We start from the raw sequence: 25958 nt of genomic DNA, 5'->3' as shown, positions 1-25958 counted from the left end.
TAGGGTTAGAGGTGTTTGCCTCCACACTGAGCTTTTTTTTTTTTTTTTTTGATTTATTTATCTTTATTTTATGTGCATTGGTGTGAAGGTGTCAAATCTCGTGGAACTGCATTTTCAGACAGTTGTGAGCTGCCATGTGGGCGCTGGGAATCCAACCCAGGCCCTCTGGAAGAGCAGTCAGTGCTCTTAACCACTGAGCCATCTCTCCAGCCCCCACACTGGGCCTTTTACATGATTCTGGAGATCAAACTCGGTCCCACCTGCTTGACTAATTTTGCTTACTGAGCCATCTCCCAGGCCCTACCGTATTCTTAGAGACAATCTCACTAGGATCAGAGGCTGATTAACTCGGCTTCCAGAGAGCCCGAGGGCCCTTCAGCCCCATCAGTGCAGCAATGGTGCGCATGCGCGTCCATACTTGGCTTTTTATGTGAGTGCTGGGAGTCAAACTGAGGTCCTCACGCTTGTGTCCCGAGCCCTTTACTGTCTGAGCTATGTCCCACCCACCCCGTTTCTGTTACAGTTCGTTTGTGTTTGAGACAGGTTCTCTCTGTGTGACTCGGGTTGTCCTCCATCTTGTTAGCCTCTGACTTGGCCCCCCACCGACTAGGATCAAGGTGAGCCTGTCATAGCATATTCTTTGCTGTTCTTTTAGAACATGAGGAGTTAGCATTGATTTGAGGCAGTGTTAGTTTATTGCACAGGCTATGCAAGGTATAGGTATAGTGTATACAGATCTTCTTCTGCATGGCTGGAGAGATGGCTCAGCAGTTAAGAGCACTGACTGCTCTTCCAGAGGACCCAGGTTCGACTCCCAGCACCCACTTGGCAGCTCACAACTGCCTGTAAACTCGTTCCAAGCGATCTGACCCCCTCACACAGGCATACATGTAGGCAATGCATCAATATATGTAAAATTAAAATAAATTGAAAAAATTTTTGCTTAACAAGAGGCAGAAACAGGGCTGGTGAGATGACTCAGTGGGTAAGGGAGCTTTTGCTGTCAAGTTTGATGACATAGTTCAGTTCCTAGAGCCCCATGGTAAGAGGTAAAAGCTAGGACCCATTCCCAGAAGTTACAGCACCTGCAGGCGCACACACACGCACACCGTGAGTAAGCGTGTAAGCGAGAGAGAGGCAAGACCAAATATCGTAAGGGATGGGCGCTTGTTTTCTGCTTATAATGCCAGTACTTCTGTGTTGGTCAGGGCTCGCTAGAGTAACCAAACCTATAGAATAAGTGTGTGTGTGTGTAACAGTATTTGCTAGAACTGCTCACAGGCTGAGGTCCAGCCTATGAATGGAAGGCCCGGGAATCCATAGTTGTTCAGTGCACCAGGCCGGGTGTCCCAGCTGTTTTCAGTATGTTCCAGAATCTTGAAGAAGTAGGCTCTAATGCCAGGGATGGACGTGCTAGGAAGGCGAGAGCAAGCGGGCAGAGAGCAGAGCTTCCTTCTTCCCTGTCCTTATGTAGGCTTCCAGCAGAAGGTGTGGTCCAAGTTAAAGGAGGATCTTCCCCCTCAGGAGATCTGGGTTAAAGTGAGTCTTCCTGCTTCAAATGATTGAATTAAGGAAAAAATCCTTCCCAGGTGTGCCCATCCATTTATTTGGGTTTTAGTTGGTTCCAGATGTGGTCAAGTTGACAACCAAGAACAGCCAGCATCTTCTTTAAATCATTTCTCTTTATTTTAAAATTTGTATTACGTTGATTTATTTGTATGTGTCTGTTGGAGTGGGAGGACTTATGTGCTGTGCAAACATGAAGATCTGAGTTCGAGTTATAGAAAAGAAGAGGGGGCGGGGCTTGTCATGGTAGTCCACACTTAAAATCCCAGCGCTGGGAAGGCAGGGGTAGCGGACGCCTAGACCTTGCTGACTGGCCAGCCTAGCCTACCTGGTGAGTCCTGGCCTGTGGGAAATCACATCTCAAACGACAAGGTGGGTGGGGGTCCCTGAGAAACAACACTTGTGGCTGTCCTCTGGCCTCTACACACATGTCTGAATACTTCCAGACACAATCTGACGGTGTGTATCTACGCACACACCTGTTCTCATGTACACACACACACAAACGCACCCATGGTGGATGGTGCCTGAGGAGGAGTGACACTTGGCATTGCCTTTTCCTCCCCACTCCACAAACTAGTCAGGTGTTGTGGTTCACGCTCGGAACTCCAGTGTTTTAGAGGCTGAGGCAGGGGAATTAAGAGTTTGAGACCAGCCTGAGCTACAGAGTGAAACTCTATTTGTTGTTCTTTGTTTATCTTTTTTAAAGATTTATTTTATTATGTATACGGTGTTCTGTCTGCATATGTGCCTGCAGACCAGAGGAGGGCACCAGATCTCATTACAGATGGTTGTGAGCCACCATGTGGGTGCTGGGAATTGAACTCAGGACCTGGAAGAACAGCCAGTGCTCTTAACCACTGGACAATCTCTCCAGTGGTTTTGTTTGTTTGTTTGTTTGTTTTTTAACAGTTATACAAGGAGGGAGAAAAACAGTTATGAAGAGGAAAAGAAGAGAACTGTGTTAGTTGGGATATAAGACATGCCTCAATTAAAAAATTACTTATTTTCTGTGTGCGTATGGGTAGCCATGCCACAGCAGTTATGTGGAAGTCTGAGGACTGCTTATCTGTCGTACTCCTTCCCTGTGGGTTCCGGGGATCAAATTCAGGACTACAGGCCTGCTGGCAAGCAACTCTGCCGCTGAGCCATCTTGTCGACCCTATGCCTCAGTTTTTTGGGGGAGGGGTGAAACAGGAACATTGAAATAATTCAGGCATTGCTTCCTGTAGGCTGCCGCCTGAACCTGCTGGCATTCTCAGCTCCACACACACAGGCTGAAGAAGGCATCTCGCCTGAACATCCTAAGACAAGAGAGCACTTTGATGTCCCTTTTGTCAGGGACATGTTAAGTATCTGCTACCTCCAGCACCAGCCAGGTGCTTTGGCACAACATAGACTCAATAAATGGCCACTTAGCGTACCCATGCAAGATGCCGTGTCTGTCCCTGGGGAGATGGGGAGGTATAAAAATAGACCAAGTCTGGTCTCTCAGAGGCTCACAGTCCGGGGATAAACATGACTAATTATGTCACGCGAGGCAGTGTGTGTTATCAAAGAAGAGGAAGTTGTTTGGACACGCAAAGGAAAGAGGAGTGAGGGGAGGGCAGGCAGGGGAGGTGCCGGAGGAAATGAATGTCACAAAAGAGGAGGGGCTGGAACAGCGCTGGTGCCAAGAATCTTGCAGGCTTCCTGGGGGCTCTGGAGAGCTGACAGGGTTTTCAGCAGGAGCTCCTGGTACCTGTGTTCAGGAAGGGAAAGAGAAGGGTTAGAGCTGGGTAGTGCCTGGGAAAGACTGCTGCCCTGGATCCCTGGATAGACGACCCCGCCAGTGGAAATGAAATGGAGGCCACTTAAGAATAATTGGTGCTCCAGATTCACAGGCCAACCTGTGAATTTATAATAGACACAAACTTCCCCAACCTCTGTGTCTGCTGACTCAAACACTTTTTTTAAAATATTTATTTATTTATTATGTATACAATATTCTGTGTGCATGCCTGCAGGCCAGAAAAGGGCACCAGACCTTATTACAGATGGTTGTGAGCCACCATGTGGTTGTTGGGAATTGAACTCAGGACCTTTGGAAGAGCAGACAATGCTCTTAAGCACTGAGCCATCTCTCCAACCCTCAAACACAAGTTTTAAAACTGAACCACATAACCAAAGGATTGCTCGGTGGGCAGAGCAGTAAGGTGACAGAAATGGGATGGTCCAAGAGGCATTTTCCTCAGTCCCCGGGCGCTTCTGCCCAGTTCCACGAATGAAGCTGCTCCCCAGTGAGCTGTCACTCCCTGCAGAGACGCGCCGCTGCTTTGACTTGCGCTGGAGAGGCCTGCGTGCTTGAGTGAGAAAAGGTCAAATTCTTCGTTTTGTGTGATCATGCAAGCTTGTAATCCCAGCACCTGGAAGGTGGAGGCAGAAGGATTCCCACAAGTTCAAGCCCAGCCTGGGCTATATCTTGAGACTCTAGCGTCATCTAAAAATAAATAATTTTAAAAAGAAAGGGAGAGAATGAGGGAGGCTCGGTGAGTAAGAACACCAGCTGCTCTCACAGAGGACCCGGGTTGGATTCCCTGAACCTACATGATGGCTCACAATTGTGTAACTCCTGTTCCAGGGGATCTGACGCCCTCTTCTAGCCTCCTCCAATACCAAACATAAACGATAGTACACATACATACGTGCAGGACAAACGCTTGTAAGATAAAAAATAAGTCTTAAAAAGAGAGAGGGAACTTGGAGGCATGAGAATAAGGCTCAGTCCCCAACCCACAGCTAGAAAGGTGGGCAGGCCCAGAGAGCCTGGTGTGCCACTGTGGAGTGCCACTGGGCACAGTATTTTCCTGTCCCCTTCTACACTCAGGATCTGCCTCTTCTCTGCTCTAAGATGGTGGTCTTGTCCCCTACTCTTTGTGTGCTCTTGTGTGCATGTGGTGACCAGAGGTCGGCACAGGTGTCTTCCTCATTTGCTCTTGACCTTTTTGAAGGACAAATTCAACAGATATTTACTTATGTGTGTGCATGCATGCCAAATGGCACATGTGTGGAGGGAACTCGGGAAAACATACCGGAGTCAGTTTTCTCACGTGTGGGTCCTGGGGATTGAACTCAGGTCCTTAGGCTTGGGACAAGCATCTTTTACTGGGTGAGCTATCTTGCCCGACCCAGTTTATTTATATCTTATTTTATGTGTTGGGGGGCATGTGGAGGTCAGAGAGCAACTTTGGTATATTGTCTCCTGCCACCTTTACTTGGGCTCAAGGGGCCAGACTCAAGCTGCAGGTGTGTGTAGCGGGCGTCTTTACCTGTGGAGCTGCCTTGCTGGCCTTCTTCACTTTATTTTTTTATTTTAAGTATGTATAATGTGTTGGGGGATGATTCACGTGTGTGCGGGTGTGTGCAGGTGCCCAGGGAGATGGAGGCAGTGGGTGTTTGGAAGCTGTTGTTACAGATGTTGTTACAGATGTGAGCCACTCAGTGTGTATGGTGAGGACAGAGCTCAGGTCCTCCGCAAGAGCATTACACTGTCTATGTATATATTGGTCTTGCTATGGTGCTCTGTGTAGATCAGGCTGGTCTTGAACTCACAAAAATCTGCCTGCCTTTTCATCCTAAGAGCTGGGATTAAAGGCATACACAACCACACCTCCTACACACAAGAGCAACAGACTGTTAACTGCTAAGCCATCTCTCCAGGCTGAACTTTATTTTTTAGACAAGATCCCACATTGAACCTGGAACTCATTGATTTAGCTAGCCTAGCTGGCTAGGTATCTTTCTGTCTCTACCTCCCCAGAACCGGGTTTACAGGCCTGTGCCAAGACCTGGTTGTTTTTACATTTGTACTGTAGATCTGAACCCAGGTCCCCAGGCTTACAAAGCAAGTACTTTCCATTTCCCCAGCCTCTGCTGGATTTTTTCATAACCACCTGTCGTAGTCTCTTGATCTCACAAGGTTCCACATTATCATGAGTGCAAGGAGTGTAGACCCATGTTTGCAGCTCAGAGATTCCCCAGACTGCCTGCCAGCACCCCAATCCTCCCTCCACCCAGACTGCCTGCCAGCACCCCAATCCTCCCTCCACCCAGACTGCCTGCCAGCACCCCATCCTCTCTCCACCCAGACTGCCTGCCAGCACCCCATCCTCTCTCCACCCAGACTGCCTGCCAGCACCCCATCCCCTCTCCACCCAGCACTTGGTATAGTTCCTCCTTTTTTAGGGTCTGCCTCCCCTCCCAGGAGCATCTAGCCGACATGCTCCCTTTCTTTCCTATTGTCATCTTTTAAACCCACCCTTGGGACTGGAGGGATGGCTAAGTGGTTAAGAGTATCTGAAGACTTGAGTTTGGATCTTAGCACCCACTTGGTGGCTCAGAACCATTCATAACTCCAGTTCCAGGGACTCCAGCTCCCTCTGCTGACCTCTGAGTGGACAAGGCATGAATGTGGTGCTCATACATACATGTAGCCAAAATAGTCATACACATAAGATAAAATAAGCAAAATTTTCAGCCTGGTCTACAAAGTGAGTTCCAGGATAGCCAGAGTGATACAGAGAAACCCTATCCCAAAACCAAAAATAGGAATCTGGAGAATTGGCTCAGCCGTTAAGAGCTGAGTTGGCTGACCTGCCAGAGGCCCTGAGTTCAATCCCCAGCAACTACATGGTGACTCACAGCCATCCCAGATGAGATCTTGTGCCCTCTTTTGGCCTGCAGGAATGCAGGCAGGCAGAACACTGTACACATAATAAAATAATCCTTTAAAAGAAAAGGAGGAGGAAGAAAACCCCAGCTTTAAGCTGTTTCCCGCCACCTGCCTGCCTGCACAGAATGCCTCCCTCTCCCCTGGTACCCAAAGCATCACACTGGGAGCCTCCTTCAAGTCCCATATATTGTTTTCCTGTTGTTTTTTATCAGAACATTTGTAAGGACGTTGCGCAGAGCAGGTGGTACAAATGATGGTGCTGAAGATGAGTGGTGTGGAGAGCTGGCGGTGTTAGCAGGCGCGCTTCCTGTCTGTGGAGCTGCCCCCCTCCCCGAGACCACATCCATCTGTCGTCCGTTCATCCTTCCGTCCATCCATCCATCACAGGTACCCAGAACTGGCCACAAACTTCGCTGTTGCAGTTCACTTAGGCTGCTCTCATTTCTTCCCCGTTTCTCTCATTTGTTTGTGGTGATGGGGCAGCGTAATGACAGTAGAACTTTCGTCACCACAGCAGAGAGGCCTTGGCCACACCCGCCCAGGGGGGCTTCCTTTCTGAAGTGGCAGGAAGAAGGTTTTGAGGTTTTTGAATATTGCTTCTAAGGATGTGAGCAAAAGATTGTTTGCCCACATTTGTGATATCTTGGCAAGCTAGCAACCTCAAAATATGCTCTCTGGTTGGCTTTGTGTGTGGTTTTTACTTTTAAGGGGAGAAGAATTTATGCCATGGTGAAATTATGCTGAGTTAGAGTCCTTCTTTTCGTCTTTATTATTTTTTTTTTTAATTTTTAAAAACCTTACTGTTAAGGAGCTGGAGAGATGGCCCAGGGGTGGAAAGTCCTGGCTGCTCCTCCAAAGGATCCAGCTTCAGTCCCTAGCACTACATAGCCGCTCATAACCACCTGCAACTCCAGTCCTAGTACATCTAACTTCCTCTCTTGGCCGCCACAGGAACCAGGCATGCACACAACGCACAGACACACATGCAGGGAAATATCCATACCACACATAAAAATAATCTTTAAAAAATTGCTGCTAACCTCAGGGTTTAATCTAATATAACACTCAGATAACTGGAGAGTTGTCAATATGCTGTAACCAGGAAAAAAATATGCACACACACACTCACACTTCATACAAGCAGAAACAAAGTATCCCTTTTCCAGTAGTCTCACTTCTGCAGCTGTTAACCGCTGTGTAAGGACCGGAGGCTGTGCAGTTGCATTAGGGGGCAGGTGTAACAGATTGTTGCCATAGGCTGTAGAGTATATGTAAATGTCAGGTGGATACAGAAAAGTCATTATTAATATTTGTCATTGTATTTTTTGTTTGTTTATTTGAGATAGACTCTCCTGTAGCTCAGGCTGGCCCAGACCTCACTAAGTATCTGAGGCTAACCTTCAACTCCTTCCTCTACTTCCCAAGTACTGGAATTACTGTGTCTGCCACACCGACCCTCAGTTACTGTAGCACAAATAATAAAAACCCAGAGACAGATATTGGGGTTCAGGCTGAAGATCAGAAAAGCAAAGCAGCCAAGCCACTAGAGAGTTCTTGACCCTATCAAGGCTCAGACAAACTAAAGGGCGATCCTGCCCTCAGGGTGACTGCAGACTGTACTGAGTTCTGTCTCCTCCTGCCTTTTATTCCTCTCTCCACCCAGCCAGGGCACTCCTGTCTCCACCTCCCTGGTGCCGAGATTAAAGTCACCTTTGCAGGTACTCTGTTTCTCTTTTAAACAGATTCAATCTCCTGTAGCCCAGGGTGGCTAGAGTCCTGGGATTAAGACCCGTGAGCCACCAGTCCCTGGCCTCTGGTGGCCCAGCTCTGCACTCTCATCTCCAGGCAAGCTTTATTTATTAAAAACACAAATAAAATATCACTACAAGTTACTGATTTCTTCTAATTTATTTATTTTTATTTTATTGTTGTTTTGCCTGTATGTATGTCTATGTGAGGGTGTTGGATTCTGGAGTTACAGATAGTTGTGAGCTGCCGTGTGGATACTGGGAATTGAACCCGGGTCCTCTGGAAGAGCAGTCAGTGTTCTTAACCGCTGAGCCATCTCTCCAGCCTCCTCAGTTGCTGACTTGAAGCAGCGTTTTCCAAATGAGAGTGACCTCCATCAGTGACTTTGAAACCCTTTCACAGACACCTGACAGACAGGCTGTGTAGAAGTGACCTCCCGTTCTGTTCCCCTGAAACTTGCTCTGGCCATTGATGACACTGAAGGTCCGGTTATTCCCCTGCCCCATTCTCCATTTGTTGTTTGTTTGTTTGTTTGTTTTGAGACATGTAGCCCAGGCTGACCTAAGACTTTCTATACTGAAGATGAGCTTACAGACAGAAGCCTAAACTGGCCTTGGGTTTAGGCACCTGTATCATCATTATGGCCTGCTAGGGGCTGGAGTCAGGCCCAGCAGGAGCCTGCACTGAGCTGCACCCCAGCGAGGGAGTTGTGTTTTTAGCAACTCTGGCTAGTGAGGGGCTGGTGGAAGTGGGACATTTATATACAAGACTGGTGGGATACAGAGCAAGAGGCGGAGGTCTGAATGTCTGTGGAGAGGAGGGGCTGGTTTTGGGGGCGGCCTGGGGTGGGCTCATCCTTTGGAGGAAAGAATGGGTCAAGGTGGAAGGTTTGAACTGCAAATGTGAAGACCGGAGAGAAGGAACAAACTCAAACTCGGAAGCGATGGCTCCTTGAGTCCTGGCACTTCCTGCTTGTGGTGGGTAGGATTATCCCATCAGCTTGTATGCCAGGCCCATGTGAACACCCGTGCCCTTTGCCCTGTCGACTTCTGAGCAGCCTCCTGGTTGTGTTAGATATGACTCACGTTAACTCAGCTCACAAGGAGCTGACACACACACCCAGCTGGTATCTGATTGGTGAGATTCATAATGAGTAAGTGCAAGCCTTGCGAGGTGTGGAGGGTAGTTGTACCTTTGCTCGCAAGGTCGTCCAGCGATGCCTGGTTAACTATTCTGTTCCAATAATGATGGGCCTTTTTACCATGTGGCCTTTAATGGTCATGGATGTTAGACAGGCAGTGCCTCTTCTTGGTTTCTCTCTTTTTATTTTATGTGCATGTATGTGTGTGTCCATGTGTACATGTGTGTGCACACACGTGTGCACATACCCATGGAGGTCAGAAAACAACCTTGTTTGTCAATTTGTCAGATGCTGCCATGCTTGCTTTTGGAGACAGGGTCTTTTTTTTTTTTTTTTTAAAGATTTATTTATTATGCATACAACATTCTGCCTCGATATATGCCCGCACACCAGAGGAGGGCGCCAGATCTCATTACAGATGGTCGTGAGCCACCATGTGGTTGCTGGGAATTGAACTCAGGACCTCTGGAAGAGCAGCCAGTGCTCTTAACCTCTGAGCCATCTCTCCAGCCCGAGACAGGGTCTTTCTCACTGTGCTGGAACTTACCAAATAGGCTAGCCTAGCTGGTCTCCTAATCCTGCTTTAGGCCTAGTGCTAAGTTACAAGCTCATGCCACCAACACTTGGGTGTTTGTTTTGTTTTGTTTTTTGGCTTTGGTTTTTTTGAGACAGGATTTCTCTGTGTAGCAGTCCTAGCTGTCCCTGAACTCACTTTGTAGACCAGGCTGGCCTCTGCCTCCCGGGTGCTGGGTTTAAAGGTGTGCGCCATTTAACACCTGTCTTCTTAACGCAGCTCCTGGGGACCGAATGCGGGTCCTTGCGCTTGTGTATGCAGCTGCCTCAGTTTTCTCGTGACTGTTGCGTGTCTCCCAGGCTCTTCACTCTTGTCCTCTTTCCCGTTTCTATCAGACTGATAGTCTCCTTTCAGCCGTCTCAGTTCTGTGCTGTTGTGTTTTCATATTTGTTGTCTTTTAAATATTTATTATTTATTATGTATACAATATTCTGTCTGCATGTATGCCTGCAGGCCAGAAGAAGGCACCAGACCCCATTACAGATGGTTGTGAGCCACCATGTGGTTGCTGGGAATTGAACTCAGGCCCTTGGAAGCGCAGGGAATGCTATTAACTGCTGAGCCATCTCTCCAACCTCCAAATATTTCTTATTGTTTATTTACTTTATTTTATGTGCACTGGTATGAAGGTGTCAGATCCCCTGAAACTGGATCTTCAGACAGTTGTGAGCTGCCATGTGGGTGCTGGGAACTGAACCTGGGTCCTCTGGAAGAGCAGTCAGTGCTCTTAACCACTGAGCCATCTCTCCAGCCCTTGTTTTGTCTTGGACTTGCTATGTAGACCAGACTGGCCCAGAGCTCTCAGAGCTCCTCCTGCCTTAGACTCCAAGTGCTGAGACGAAAGGTGGGAACTACTGTGCCCGGCTGTCTTAGGTCTTTTTTGTTTTCATTTGCTTTTTAATTTTTAAGTTTTGCTGGCATATGTGTCGTTACCAGGTGTGTGTCTGGTGCCTGAGGAGGCAGAAGAGGATGTTAGATCCCCTGGAACTAGAGTTAAATACAGGTGTGAGCTGCCATGTGGGTTCTGAAGAAGGAACCCAGGTCCTCTGGAAGAGCAGAGGAACAACTTATAAATTTGGTTTACAGCCAAGATTTACACCAACTTGTAAATCTCCAGTGCTCTTAATCTCTGAGCCACCTCTCCAGCCCCTTGTTTTAGTTTTTGAGATAGGGTTTTGAGATGGCGCCCTGGCTTTTCTCGAACATGTAACAGCCTTCCTGCCTCTGCCACTGGCATCTCAGGCATGCGCTCCCACACTTCAGCTTGCCAGGCTTACTAGTCTCATTTTCACAAGGGCACGATGACTGGGCCAGCTCCTTGACGTGGACACCCTCCTTTTTTCTCTTCTTCACAACTAAGTCCTGTGTAACCCAGGCTGTCCTCGAACTCACTGCGTAGCAACCCTACTGTATGGCATTCTGCCTCTAGCTCCAAATCCCCCAAGTGCAGGGCTCACCTGCCACCAGGCCTGGCTGCTGCTGGCTGCTGACATTTTCCCTTCAGAGCAGTATTGTATACTGTCTGGCCTTATCCTCCTTCTGCCATCCCCATCCTCTTGGGTGCCTGGAGTTGAAGACTGTGCTTAAGAGAGGTAGGGCACGTGGGGCCTGAGCACTGGGAGGCGTCTGTCTTCCAGCAGCATGTGATAGCCCCTACCCCAGTGCCTCCTCCCCCTCGTTTTCTCTGTGGGGAAACAGGCTGGGAGTGTGAGACGGGAGACAGTGGGAGTGCTCGTCAGCTCGTCTGGGTTCTGTTATTCCTGGTCTTGGACTAGAAGCTTCTAGGAGTTTAGACTGTTTTTGAAAAGTCTGTCAAGGAAAACGACCAGCTTGAAAACTATGGCGTGACTTAAATAGCCCGAGCATCTAGAAGGTGCTTTAAAGTGTTCATAGCTGTTCACTTCACAGAGTACTAACGTAGGCAAGACGGTAGAAGCGCTGCCAGTGTCCCAGTAAGTTGCTTATTTATTACTTTTTGGGGGGTGCTGGGATCTAGGACCTCCAGCGTGCTAAGTAGGTGCTCTGTCAATTTTCCACACCACAGGCCTTTCACTGTGTATTTTTCTTTTTTACTCATTTGATTATTCAGTCACTCTATCTATCTATCTATCTATCTATCTATCTATCTATCTATCTATCTATCTATCTATCATTGGTTTTACAAGACAGGCTTTCTCTGTGTAACCCTGGCTGTCCTGGAAATTGCTCTGTAGACCAGGCTGGACTCAAACTCACAGAGATCTGCCTGTCTCTGCCTCCCAAGTACTGGGATTAAAGGCATGCGCCACCTCTGCCCATCTTACTTGTTTTTTTTTTAATTGATATTTATCGAGCTCTACATTTTTCTCTGCTCCCCTCCCTGCCTCTCCTCTCCCTCCTTCAACCCTCCCCCAAGGTCCCCATGCTCCCACTTTACTCAGGAGATCTTGTCTTTTTATAGTTTCGACTTCCCATGTAGATTAGATCTATGTCTCTCTCTCTTAGTGTTCTCATTGTTGTCTAAATTCTCTAGGATTGTGGTTTGTAGGCTAGCTTTTTTTGCTCTATGTTTATTTTTTTTAATATTTATTTATTATGTATACAATATTCTGTCTGTGTGTATGCCTGAAGGCCAGAAGAGGGCACCAGACCCCATTACAGATGGTTGTGAGCCACCATGTGGTTGCTGGGAATTGAACTCAGGACCTTTGGAAGAGCAGGCAATGCTCTTAACCTCTGAGCCATCTCTCCAGCCCCCTTGCTCTATGTTTAAAAACCACCTATGAGTGAGTACATGTGATAATTGTCTTTCTGTGTCTGGGTTACCTCACTTAAAATAATGTTTTCTAGCTCTATCCATTTTCCTGCAAAATTCAAGCTGTCGTTATTTTTTCTGCTGTGTAGTACTCCATTGTGTAAATGTACTACATTTTTCTTATCCATTCTTTGATCAAGGGGCATTTAGGTTGTTTCCAGGTTCTGGCTATGACAAACAAAGCTGCTATGAACATAGTTGAGCACATGTCCTTGTGGCACGATTGAGCATCCTTTGGATATATACCCAAAAGTGGTATTGCTGGGTCTTGAGGAAGGTTATTTCCTAATTTTCTGAGAAATCGCCACACTGACATCCAAAGGGGTTGTACCAGCTTGCATTCCCACCAGCAATGCAGAAGAGTTTCCTTTACCCCACATCCTCTCCAGCATAAGTTGTCTTCAGTGTTTTTGATCTTGGCCATTCTTACAGGTGTAAGATGGAATCTCAGAGTTGTTTTGATTTGCATTTCTCTGATGACTAAGGATGTTGAACATTTCCTTAAGTGTCTTTCAGCCATTTTAGATTTCTCTGTTGAGAGTTCTCTGTTTAGGTCTGTACTCCATTTTTTTATTGGATTATGTGATCTTTTGGTGTCCAATTTCTTTTTTTTTAAATATATATTTATTTATTATGTATACAATATTCTGTCTGTGTGTATGCCTGAAGGCCAGAAGAGGGCACCAGACCCCATTACAGATGGTTGTGAGCCACCATGTGGTTGCTGGGAATTGAACTCAGGACCTTTGGAAGAGCAGGCAATACCCTTAACCACTGAGCCATCTCTCCAGCCCCTGGTGTCCAATTTCTTGAGTTCTTTGTATATGATCTTGAGTCCTCTGTGATGTGGAGTTAGTGAAGATCTTTTCCTATTCTGTAGGCTGTTGTTTTGTCTTGTTGACTGTGTCCTTTGCTTTACAGAAGCTTTTCAGTTTTAGGAGGTCCCATTTATTGTTTCTCTCAGTGTCTGTGCTGCTGGGGTTATATTTAGGAAGTGGTTCCCTGTGCCAATGCGTTCAAGTATACTTCCCACTTTCTCTTCTATAAGGTTCAGTGTGGCTAGCTTTATGTTGAGGTCTTTGATCTATTTGGACTTGAGTTTTGTGCAAGGTGATAGATATGGATCTATTTTCATTTTCTACATGTTGATATGCCAGCACCACTTGTTAAATATGCTTTCTTTTTTCTATTTGATATTTTTTGCTTCTTTATCAAAGATCAGGTGTTCGAAGATGTTTGGATTGATATCCGGGTCTCTATTCAGTTCCATTTGGTTCTCCTGTCTGTTCTTGTACCAGTACCATGCTGTTTTCAGTACTGTAGCTCTGTAGTAGAGTTTGAAGTCAGGGATTGTGATGCTTCCAGAAGTTCTTTTATTGTACAGGATTGTTTTGGCTATCCTGGGTTTTTTGCTTTTCCTTTATTTGTTTTTTGAAATGAGGTCTCATTATATTATTACTCTGGCTAGCCACCAACTTGTAAATCTCCTGCCTCAGCCTCCTGAACAATGGAATAACCAGTGTGTACCCTCACACTTGGGTCTAAGTTACTGTGTAGTCCTCTGGCTGGCTTGGAACTCCCTGTAGACCAGGCTGGCTGTGAATTCAAAGAGATCTTCCTGCCTCTGCCTCCTTAGTGCTTGAGTGTGAGGATTAAAGATGTGGACCACCATGCCCAGCCTCTTTGTTTGTTTGTTTGTTTTTTGGCACAGGGTTTCTCTGTGTAACTTCTTTTTTTTTTTAAAAAAAAAAAAAGACTTATTTTATTTTTATGTGCATTTGTGATTTTTGTATGTACACTTCTGTGTGGATGCCTGTGGAGGCCAGAAAAGACCATCAGATCTCCCCGGGCTGGAGTTGGAGCCACCCGTCGGGTTCTAGGGATCAGACTCCTTGGTTCTCCCTCAGAACTGCAAAGGTTAACTGCGAGCCATCTCTCCGTAGTCACATTGCTTTTAGCAGTCCCGAGAAAAATGGCGACTATTGTGGAGTACCTGTTATTCACCACGCACGGAAGCAAGGATTTTATATTACAAATATCCTTTAACTCACATAGCAACCTCAGAGACATGTTTTGTTTAGCTCGTTTTTTACAGGCAGGAAACTGAGAAACATTTAAAAGGCTGGCCAAGGGGTCAGTGAGCCGGCTCAGCAGGTAGATAAAGCACTTGCTGCCAAGCCTAACGCGTGTCACGTGCCTGTGCACACACCCACAAACACATATGCACCAAGATGTGGAAAAGGGGGGGGAAAGGTAGAATGAGGTGGCGCCAGCACTCTGGAGGCACAGAGAGGCAGATCTCTGAGTTCCTGGTTCGCCTAGTCTATATAGCGAGTTCTATGCTAACCAGGGCTACATAGATCCTATTTCAGCACCACCCCCAAAAGTCACATGTATAAAAAGTAACAGTGGCCCGCACAGTGACCCATATGTTTAATCCTAGCACTCAGGAGGCAGAGGCAGACAGATCTTGTGAGGCCAGCCTAGTCTTCATAGAGAGTTCCAGGTCAGCCAGGGATACATAATGAGATCCTGTCTCAAACAAATAAGGTAGACTCGAATCACACCATAGGCAATAGAAGACTGTCCCTGGCTGCTCACACAGGAAGAGTTGTACAGGCTTATCTGGTTCCTAGTGCCCTGCTAAAACATCCTTCATGCACTAGTTCCTCACGCCCTAAAATAACCCTCAGGGGTGAACGCTATTATTAGCCTCATTTTATAGAAGAGGGAGTTGAGCTCTGAAGGGAGGATGATCCGCCAAGTGCCTCCCCCTATGAGCCATAAAGGTGGATCTGAGCCCACTCGGACTGACTAATGACAGAGCTCTCAAATATTTATGAATAAGGATATGAACCTTATTGATACATATTGAGAAGTTAAATTAAAGTTTTTTTTATTATTATTATTTTGTTTTTTCAAGACAGGATTTCCCTTTTCAATAGTCCTGGCTGTCCTGGAATTCAATTTGTAGACCAGGCTAGCCTCAAACTCACAAGAGATCCTCCACCTGCTTCTGCCTCCAGAGTGCTAGGATTAAAGGCATGCACCACCACAGACCAGCTAAAATTTTACTTTAATTACATTTATTTATTTTTGTGTGTGTGCAAGTATTTATATTGGGCACACACATGCTGGGGCACACTTGTGAAGGCCAGACGACAATTTGTGGGAGTCAGTTTTCTCCTTCACCATGAGAAGTCATGTCATCAGGCTTGGTGGCAGAAGCCTTTGCCCTGGAGCCATCTGCCAGTCTGAGAATTTAGAATGGTTCTTGCACACTCGCTGCCTTTCTTGGTGGTGCCCCTGTACCCTGCAGTGGGCACATCTGGCCATCATACTCACATGCACAGTGCTACATAGCTCCACCATTTGCATCTTCTTTTCTTAACTATGCTTTATTTGATGTGTGTGTGTGTGTGTGTGTGTGTGTGTGTGTGTGTGTGTTAACATGTCATGGGGTCAGAGGCATTTCTGGTTTTTTCCTTCCATCATGTGGGCCCCAGAAACTAACTTAGGTCCTGAGACCTGGTGGATAGCCCAGCTACCAACTGAGCCATCTCTCTGGCCTGTATCTCTTCTAAGAAAAGCCAGCTAGGCAATGGTTCACTGTTTTTTTCTTCTAGTGATAGGGTTTATATTAGGTTGAGCTATATTCCGACCTTTTGCTCTTAGCTGTTATAGCTATTATGTGACCCCCCCACACACACCTGTCCAATTTCCCTTGTTTATAGTCACTTACACAGAAGGGAATCAGTGTACACGACTAAGTTGTTGATAGTACAGTCAAGATCATTAACATATAGTTAAGCCATTTTAAGAATGTTCTACAGGGGGACTGGAGAGATGGCTCAATGGTTAAGAGCACTGGCTGCTCTTCCAGAGCACCCAGATTCAAGTCCCAGCACCCACATGGCAGCACACAACTGTCTGTAACTCCAGTTCCAGGGACTCTGACAGCTTCACACCAATGCACACGAAATAAAATAAATTTTAAAAGAATAAAGAATGTTCTAGCACCAGGCAGTGGTGGCACACCCCTTTAATCCCAGAGGTGGGTGAATCTCTGAGTTCAAGGCCATCCTGAGCTACAGAGCGAGTTCTAGGACAGGCAGAGGTTCTCAAGAAACCCTTTCTCTAACCCCACACCCCAGAAATCAAAAGGTCCTGGGGTTTCTGCTCAGAGGTTAGGAGCACCTGCTACCCTTGCAGAGGAGCCAGGTTTGGTTCCCAGCACCCTTATGGAGACAGTCAGCCATCTGTAATTCCATTTCCACAGGATCCAGTGGCTTCCTCGAGCTCGAGGCACACCCACGGTGCAGGCGTGCGTGCAGGCAAACGTGCAAGCAAACACCCATGTGCATAAAAGAAAACATTTTAAAAAAAAAAATGGTTCTTTTTGAAAAAAAAAAAATGAAGTCCTCTTAAAAGGCTTCCTAATCTTCATTCAGATTCCATACCCTACAACTGAGTTTTAAATGTTTTTTGCAAAAGCACGCCCCTTATTCAAGTTGCTTTCAAAGTCCTATGGGGAAGAGCTTGAAAAGCTGCCCCTGTTTCTCCGCACTCAGTTTCTTCAGTTGTCTGGAGCTTGGCATTCACCCCACTGCTGTCCCAGTATTTTGCAAACCCCTCCCCCAGATTTAAAATTAGATTTGACAACTGGCAGTCTCTGGGTAGGTCTTGACCAATTAAAGGGTTGCCCCTCGGCCTGTGCCTCTCCTCTGGACTGTGACATGCATGTCATTGCCACAGCAAGACTACAGGTTCCCAAGATACTTGTCAGGCCCGACAGAGGGTAAGTTCTGGAACCCGCCAGCCAGGGCTTCTTCCGTCAGCCCTTATTAGACTAGTGCCTTCAGACAAATCTTAGAAAGCCAGAGAGCCTGTCTGCAAAATCAGGGTCATTAAACCTTAGGTTCATCGTTCCTTAGGTTCCAGGGAAGGTCTTGGGATAGACCACGTGATTAAATGCCACAGTGCCTGGAGCCCCCTAGCCGCTCTGCATAGTTCTTATACTAAAAGACTGCGGTGCCCTAGGTCACTATTTTAAAAATTAATCTTGTTCTCAAAGGCTACATAATCAATGCATAATTTATGAGGTGCAATATGTTTATATATTATACACTCATTGTGTAATGATCAAATCAGGGCAATGGTAGGTCAGATCTAAAATGAGATTTCGGATTTCCTTGGGATTTTGGCCAATGAGGAGGGCTGTCTTTCTGAAATCCATTAGTGTTTCATTGGCGCCGTGAGCACCAGCTGCAAGGCTGGCTATGCCCTGGTGGCAGTGCATCATCCATGGAGTCTTCGGAAATGCTTCTCTTCCAAATGGGTGTTCTAATTAAATTCCCACCAATCCACAGGCACTTTAAAACATGTTAAAATTTTCCCAAGCCAATTAGAAAACTGGTTGGCCCAACCGGCAAGTATAGAGAAATATGCTAATTTATGCAAGGACTCCTGGTCCAGGAGGGCCTTGGCTGAATATAAAGCAGATAAATAAATAAAAGGCTTCTAAGAAAAACCCAGCCCAGTGATAGCTACTGTGTGACACTACTGAGTGTGTCTTCCAGTCAGGTCTCAATACAAAGACACATTATATAGAGCGGTCGAGTGGCGATTGCTGACACATGGGGTGACTTGCTTTTGAAAAAGATGGTGAATATGGCAGCTGACACATTTATTTTGTGAAGTGTAGTTTAATTACATGCTTATATAAGTAAGCAAGGTGTGTGTGTGTGTGTGTGTGTGCGCGCGCGCGCGCGCGTGTGTGTGTTAGGGTCAAACATAGGGTCACACATTCGTAGAACATGTTCTTGCTTTACCATTCACAGGCCCCAATTCTGCCATTAAGGTTAACTGTGTTTTGCACTAAAGGATATAGAAAACAGACAATATTTTAAAGAATTTAAATCTGGGGATAATTTTATTTAGAACTCACGTATTTATCAGCAAGACCTCACCAACTTCAGATATCCTTAGAAGACTTTGTAGGCTTAAATCTGTATCTTTAAGCTTGAATTACATTCACGTAGAATTCCTATCTCACCTATTTCTGATATTTAAAACAAGTGACACCCCCCCACACACCGCTATATTTTGTGGGTATTGGTAATTAGGGCTACAAAGAACTCTTATGGAACGGTTATTTAAATGCTTTTCTTACTACTAGGTGGTTTAAGAAGTCTCAACAATTTGAAATTTAAAACAGGTGGTAATTATGGTTGGGCCAAGGGGTGCTAAAGGGTTCTTAGCTTCCTTTTTAAGAATGGGAGTTACTTAATGCAGACTTCCCAAACATGGAGATAAAAGCCAGCCACATAAATAAAGCGGGCGGAGGGGGCACTCAGCTTCTCTCCATAGGCCCTAGTTTTGTTTTCCTTTTAATCTTAGGGTTTCACAGATAAGATTTCACAGCATTGCAGAGTGGAAAGGGGTATTATAAAGTTAGTAGTACATGAGAAACTTAAGGCTAACCCAGTTATCTGCCAAGTAACTAAGGGAGGCTTTAGTTTTTAAAAATATGCATTTTTTTTTTAAACTGTGACTGGCACTAACTGAAGTTCTAAACCAATTTTTATTTTTTCCTTACCCTCCCCTCCAAGTTAAGCTAAAACGTGTGTGTGTGTGTTTTGTGTGTACAGGGCCCCTGAGGAGAATCAGCTCACATCTTGTAGATGGGGGAGGAGGGCGGGTACATAAATAAATGTTTCTTAAATAGACCCCCAATACATTTCAATACCCCCCAAAAAATCAAAATGAAACAGAAATCACCAGGCTGGGAGCTTGTGTTTTTTGGTTTGGTTTTGTTGTTTTTGAAAAAAAATTAAAATTTTTAATTAAAGAAATCCTCATCTTCGCTTTTTTTTTTTTTCTTCACTAGGCAAGAACCGAAGTTTGAGGTAGACGAGCAGGCGAGCCGTTTGCCCGGGCGCAGAGCATGAAGGCCGGGCGGGCGCGGGGAGCGGGCGCCCGCCGCCCGGCGCGGGGGTGAGCGAGAGAGAGAGCGGAGCGCGTGTGGCCGGCGCCGCTCGGCCTGGAGCTCCCGCGCCCGCGCCCCGCGCCCCGCGCCCGCCGCCGCCGCCCCTGGTGCGATGGCGCAGAAACCCCGTTGACAAGGCACTGCTTTTTCATGACGGTGAGTTTCCCTTTGAGTGTATTATAATTTTGTGATAAAAATTTCAAGGAGAAAAAAAAAACACAACCTCCTTCCTCTGCCTCTTTTTTCCTTCGGGGAGGGGAGAAGCGAGGGAAGAAGGAGAAGGGGGGGGGGAGCTGGAGATAGATCTCCAGCCAGACAGAAAAGAAAGAGGAGCAAATTAAACACCGAGTTGCCAAAACCAGGATATTAGGTTTCAGCCCAGAGAGCTATTGGCTAAGGCTGTGTTTTTTTTTTGGGGGGGGGGTGGGTTTGTGGGTGGGTGATGGTGGTGGTGGGTGGATGTTTAATGGACACGGAGAAAAGGGGAATCTAGTGTGGATGCCTCTCCCAGCGCCGCCGGGGCCCTGGGAAGACCAAGTTCAGTGTCTCGGGCGGGGGCGCGGGTGGACCGGGGGCGGCGGCGCCGGGCCGGGGGGCGCCGCGGCCGCGTGGGGGGCCTGGCGCCTGCCTTTTTTTTCCCCCTTCCTTTTTCTTCCTTTTTTTTTTCCTATCCGCGGATGCAAATTTCTGGAGCGGGGAGTGGGAGAGCTCAGGAAGGGGGGGGTGGGATAAAAAAGGAGGGGAGGTGGCGGCGTGGCGGTTGGCGGTGGGGAGGGGAGGGAAGCCTTTTAATGACTCATTGATTGAGCCGCTTTCAAATTAGTTGTGTGCGCCGAGTGTGTGCGAGTGTGTGTATTCCGCCCCCCGGAGCCGCCCGGGAGCCGCGGAGGAGGGAGCGGGGCTCGGCGGGGCCGCGAGCAGGGGGCGAGGGAGGGCCTGGCGTGACGGCGGCCGAGCAAGAAAAATCTGCTTTCCCAATCTCCTCCCCTCGCTTCTTCATACACCCCTGCGGTCCCTTCTCTCCCACTCCCTTCCTCGGAAGCTCTTGGGTGTGAATCGCCTTTTCTTGCTTCTCAGCAAAATGGGGCCGGCGTCGGCCGAAGCGCGGGGAGGGAGGCGCCAGGGACGCCGGGGACGGCCAGGAGCTACATTTTCAGCCGGGTGGCTCCCTCCCTTCCACGGCATCTGCGCGAGGGAGAGGCCGGGGTCGAGGCCGGGCCCGGGACAGCGCGGGCCGCTCGGCCTCCTGGGCCTCATCCCCGGCCTGGGCCGCGGCGCCAGCCCGCACTCGGTCGCCGGCGGCCGGCGAGGCATTGCCGGGGACCCGCGGCCCCGAGCCTGGACGAGCCTCCCCTCCGCGCTCGCTCGGCCGTGCGGGGCCGCTTGAGGCCGGTGTCAGCCGGCGAGCCGGGAGACGAAGGACCGAGGCGGACGGTGGCTTTTGAGAGTGGCTTTTTGCTTAATTTTTTTTTGTTCTTGTCTTTGGTCTTATTTTTAACTTTTTTAGCCGAGAGGGCTTCGCGCTCCCCCCCCCTTCCCGAGTCGCCCCGACAGTGGCTTCTCAGGGTGGGGGCGGCGGGCGGAGGGCGCTAAGATGGCGCTGGGCCTGGCCTGCGGCCAGGGCTGGTGGCGCAGTTGCTCGGCGGCCGCCATCTTCCCTCGCGGCGGGCGGCGCCCTGTGTGCAGGGAGGCAGGCCGGGAGCCGGAGCCCCCGCGGGCCGCAGGGTGCTGTGGATGGAGCCCGCGCGGCCATCGCGACCCCAGACCCAAAGGCTGGCTCGCTGGGTTGGGCGCAAAGGGGCGGCGGCGCCTTGCTTTCCATCTTTTGTCTCAGGCCGAAAACAGTGGGATGCGGTCGGCTTCCGGGGTGCACGGGCTCCGTCCCCGACGCCCTGCAGCCTGCTGGGTTTTTCTCCTTTGACCTCGGGCTGGACGGTTTAGTCTTCCAGGCCCCGGCCGACCTCTTACTCTGTCCCCTGGATTATTGGGGTTAGGGTCCCAGTTTATAAAGCCAACAACAGGGCCGGTGTGCCTTCCATGCTCCTCCTGGACGCTTCGTTTTATCCGTTTATGTTTAGTTGGTTGTATTGTAAAACAGTCCGGAGAATACCTGGTTCAGATTGTGGGAACGTGACGGTTGCCAGTAATTTCTGGTTTGGGCCTTCATAGTACTCCAAAAATAAGTCTCTTTTACGCTGCCGTGAAGAAATTCAAATAAGCTTCAAATGCACTTTTTCACATTCTAAAAGACAAAGATTGTTTCCTTATATACCAGGGAGGTGTGTGGCGTTCTTAAATAGTTACAGGAGCGCAGTCTGGAAAGGTCAGGAGTACTCAGAGGTGGAAATAGTTAATTTTCTAATGGGTAAAGGCAACATAGTGGCCTTGGTTTCTTTGTCTTTCCGAATACAATAGTGTAGGTGGTGGATGGTAAGGGCCAAGCCACAAGTCCTGCCACATAGTGAACACTGCTAGTCCGGGGACTGTTCGGTTCTTTAAATACGTCCTGTTTGTTCTTTCATCCCAAAGAACTGTTTTACTAATCTAGTTGTCCAGGTTGTGCCATTTTAAGCAGCAAAATTTGCATTCCACAAAAACCTCCACACCTATGATTTCTGCATCTTTATTATGAAAATTAACTGGGAGACGTTTTAAATTACAGATTTGCCATCTCTGTTGTTTGCCCAGACCTGCTGTGTCTTTAAGTAATGTGGTAGGCAGCTTGAGTTTGAACGTGCTACTTCCACCTCCAGGACTGAAATTCGGGCGTACTCACCAGGGAATAGTCTGAATAAGGGTGCATTGTCCAGAGCCCTGCGGAGAGCCTAGCACAGTGCAGATTTGGAGCATCGTGTAACGAGTACACTGTGTTGCTTTGTTTTATTGGGGGAGGTGGGGTGTGTTGCAACATCACAATTGAGGTCCATATTATTTTAGTTTGTTACTGCTTATCTTATTTTTCTCTTCCTGCCGTTTATTTTAATTAATTAATTAATTAGTCATTGAAAACATGTCCTTGCAGAAAGCAAGCTTAGATATCCTGAGACTTTAAAATCTTACAAGTAGAGCTGGCTTCTGAGTTTTGTTGCCGGAGGGTTTTTTTTTTTTTTTTTTTTTTTTGTATGTGTGTAGGATCATGTATGTGAAGTGCAGGCATGGAGGGCAGAGGAAGTCCCCTCCTTCCACCATGTGGGTTCTGAGGATTGAGCTCAGGTTGTCAGGCTTAGCAACAGATTCCCTTTTCCTTCAGCCTCTCAGCAGCCCTGTTACTTAAGTTCTTAGGGCAGAAGCCCGACAGTCCCAACACGCTAGCCTCTTGGACACCAATGAAAGAGACAGTGGCAGGGAAATGTGTTCCTTGTGACCGTGAACTCCATTTTCCAGGTGCTGATACCACACACTGAGCTCCACCCACCCCTGCCAGCCAGGTTTGAGGTTAAACTGGAAGAACTGGGTCAGGAAAGCAAGAGGTGGGGGTAGAATTACAGAGATCTGGTCAGGTTGTTGTCTGGTTCTAAAGAGAGGAGTTCCTTCTGCTTCAGGTAGCTGCCTCCCACTACAGTCACTGGCTTTAGGCAGACCTACCCCGCTTTTCGGGCAGTTGGGGGCCCAACCACAAAGATGGTTGTCAGTGGGTCCTCTTTGTTCCTGGGGGGCTCAAGGCAACTCCAGAGGAAAGATAAGAATGTCACAGATCCAGAGAGAAACCAGAGAATGTTGGGGCAAGTAGGCCAGCACTTGCCCCCCTTCAAGTCAGGACAGGCCAAAGAGGCAAGATACCCATGCCACTGAGAAAACAGCAAGACTTAAACAAAAAGCCAGAAGAAGCCAGGCATGGTGGCACACTCCTTTAATCCCAGCAGAGGCAGGTGGATCTCTGAGTTCCAGGACAGCCAGAGCTGTTGCACAGAGAAACCCTGCCTCAAAAAAACAAAAAGCCAAAGGTATGTAAACAGATTTGCTTCAGAGTGACTCTAGTCTTCGGCAGAAATTCAGTGAAGCTTTAAAACAGTGGTTTCTCTAAACCAACTATCTCCTAGGGAAAGAGCAGTTACTTTTAGAGCAGTCTTAGTGGGCTACAGCCAGCGGCAGGAGACAGTGAGCCCTGACAGAGGAATTGGAGACTACCATTTTCTCCAGTAGAGATGACGTGAATGAGCCCTGAATTAGCTCCTGTTAGCTGGGTTGACATTCCCCGCCTATGTGGAGGGCAGAGTGTTACACTGAGTCCAGTGAGGAAAAGGAGAACGTTGCAAAGCTGCTTTGGGGCCTCGATTAGGCCATATGGGAAATTTTCAGAGTTTTGTCCTAATGGCAGTGAGAAGCTATTGTTTTAACTACAGCAGGGGTGTGTGGGGTGGGATGGGGATTTGAACTCAGGGCTTCATGAATGCTAGAGAGCATTCCACTGCTGTGCTACAGACCAAATCCTTGACTTTTGTTTTTTTGTTTGTTTGTTTTTGGAGACAAGGTTCCTCTGTGTAAAAGCCTGGAAATCCTGGAACTCACTCTGTTGATCAGGCTGGCCTTGAACTCAGATGCCTCCCAAGTGTTGGGATTAAAGGTTTAGATGCCCAGTTTATTTTTGTTTTGAGACAAGGTTTCACAGTATTGTTGTAATATTTACATGGTCTCAAACTCCTGTGATCACGTGATCCTCCTGCCTCAGCTTCCTTGCTGTGTCCTGGTGCAAAGAGGCTTTATAGACACCAGTGTCTGCTGTGCACAAGGCAGAGTTAGAAAGCCTTGCATCACAGGCTGGCTCTGGAGTGCCTTCATTTTGGGGCTTGACTCTGGGGTGACTGACTGTGCCACTTAAAGAGGACTAGACGGGGTGGTAGCGAGGATTCTGTGGAACCTGTAGTGTTCCTAGCTGTTGAGAGTCGAGGAGATCAACTGTTGGAAGTCACTAGCTTTTATAGGTGGTGGGTGTGTCCTGGGACTAGCCAAGGTCATCTGTGGCCACTGCACTTTCTAAGACCTAAATTTTACGGGGTGGAGAGAGATAGGACCAGGTGACAAGGACAGTAGTTTGTCCTGTTCAGGAGGGAACAGCTGCCTTATCAAGTGCCTTTGACAGGTTTGCCTCTGGCACGTGGGCTGGACCATTCTGTCCGCAGGTAGAAAAACTAGTTGGAGCCTTAGTGGGAGAAAGTCCAGCAGCTCCTGGGGAAAGAAGGGCTGGAAGAAGAGTGTGCGGGGGTAAATGGTGGGAGGTCGAGTTACATTCTTGTGTGTACGTGGTGAGAGGAGAGAACACTTGGACCATGGGGGGGGTGTGGAGGTCAGAGGCAGTTCAGCCTCCACCTTTAACATGGTCCTGGGGATCAAACCCATCATCAGGCTCGGGCAGCAAGCACTTGTCCTCCTGAACCGTCCTGCCTACCCAGAAGTTCTTCTTCACATAAGCTTAGAGTATCTACCAGAAAGGGGGAGAGTAATAAAGAAAACAAACAAGTCCGATAAAAGGGCAGAACAAAGAATTCCCAACCTAAGAGCTGGCTCGTGGGCGTGGGAGGCGGACAGCAGAGTGAGCGGCAGAAACGTGAGCGCAGTTTAAAGGCTGCCTGGGTAGCAAGGGCTGTTGTGTCCTCTTGGGTTTCTGTGTGAGAAAGTGGAAACGAGTGACTGGCTCCAGAAGGAAATCTGCTGGTCATCTCAGGCTTTGTGTTGCTGGGAGAGTCAGCTGTGTGACAGGCCTGGAGCCATGAGTCTGCAGTCACACTAGGGGGAAGAGTGGTGTGGTGGAAAAAAATTAGTATCTGAAGGTAGCAAGGGAGATGTGTGAAACCCCTTAACTTTTTGCTTTCTCTTGAGTCAGCTGTTAATTTTTCTTCAGGTTCCTGTCCCTTGAAGTGGCTACAAAATAATAGTAGAAGGGCCGGGCTGTGGTGGCGCTCGCCTTTAATCCCAGCACTCGGGAGGCAGAGGCAGGTGGATCTCTGTGAGTTCGAGGCCAGCCTGGTCTATAAGAGCTAGTTCCAGGACAGGCTCCAAAACCACAGAGAAACCCTGTCTCAAAAAACCAAAATAAATAAATAAATAAATAAAGTCTTGATTTGTTTAATTATCAGTTTCTTAATAAAGTTGTAAAGTGAACACTTCCTGTTCTTGTGGCTTCTTTGGCTCACTGACTGCAAACACATAAACACTGAATTAGCAGAAACCGAAGCGCAGAAGTCTGTTGCCTCGACGTGACTTATTTCAGGTCCACCAAAATCCTACTTCCTTAAATAATCTGGAACTCAACTTTGTTCCTAGCCAGAACTTAAATGTTTCACGAAGAACGTGAGAGAGCCAGAAACATGATTTGTTAGACTTCAGCTTCTCGCCTGTTAATAGATGCTCCTGTGGCTGGGTATGGCGGCACATCCCTCTGATCCCAACTCTGCAAGGCACAAGCAGGAGGATCTTTATATATATATATATATATAT

The 25958-nt window shown here is 47.7% G+C and overlaps 1 protein-coding gene across 2 annotated transcripts in view; it reads left to right on the top strand.

The window, feature by feature from the left end:
- The window catches only part of Bicral (BICRA like chromatin remodeling complex associated protein), a 90140-nt gene that overhangs the window by 5095 nt on the left and 59087 nt on the right, over positions 1-25958 (top strand). The window contains exons 2-3 of one of the 2 annotated variants that reach the window (XM_050122702.1): positions 6490-6664; positions 19425-19679. The gene's annotated coding sequence lies outside the window, so the exon portion shown is untranslated. Of the gene's footprint in view, positions 1-653; positions 6665-19424; positions 19680-25958 lie in introns of those variants that run through there. The other variant, XM_050122703.1, reaches the window with a different exon arrangement.

This window comes from Alexandromys fortis, unplaced genomic scaffold (assembly GCF_014885135.2).
Source record: "Alexandromys fortis isolate MF-2015 unplaced genomic scaffold, M_Fortis_MF-2015_v1.1 scaffold_212, whole genome shotgun sequence".
NCBI classification, from domain to species: Eukaryota; Metazoa; Chordata; class Mammalia; order Rodentia; family Cricetidae; genus Alexandromys; species Alexandromys fortis.
This window is presented reverse-complemented; position numbering and strand designations above follow the sequence as displayed.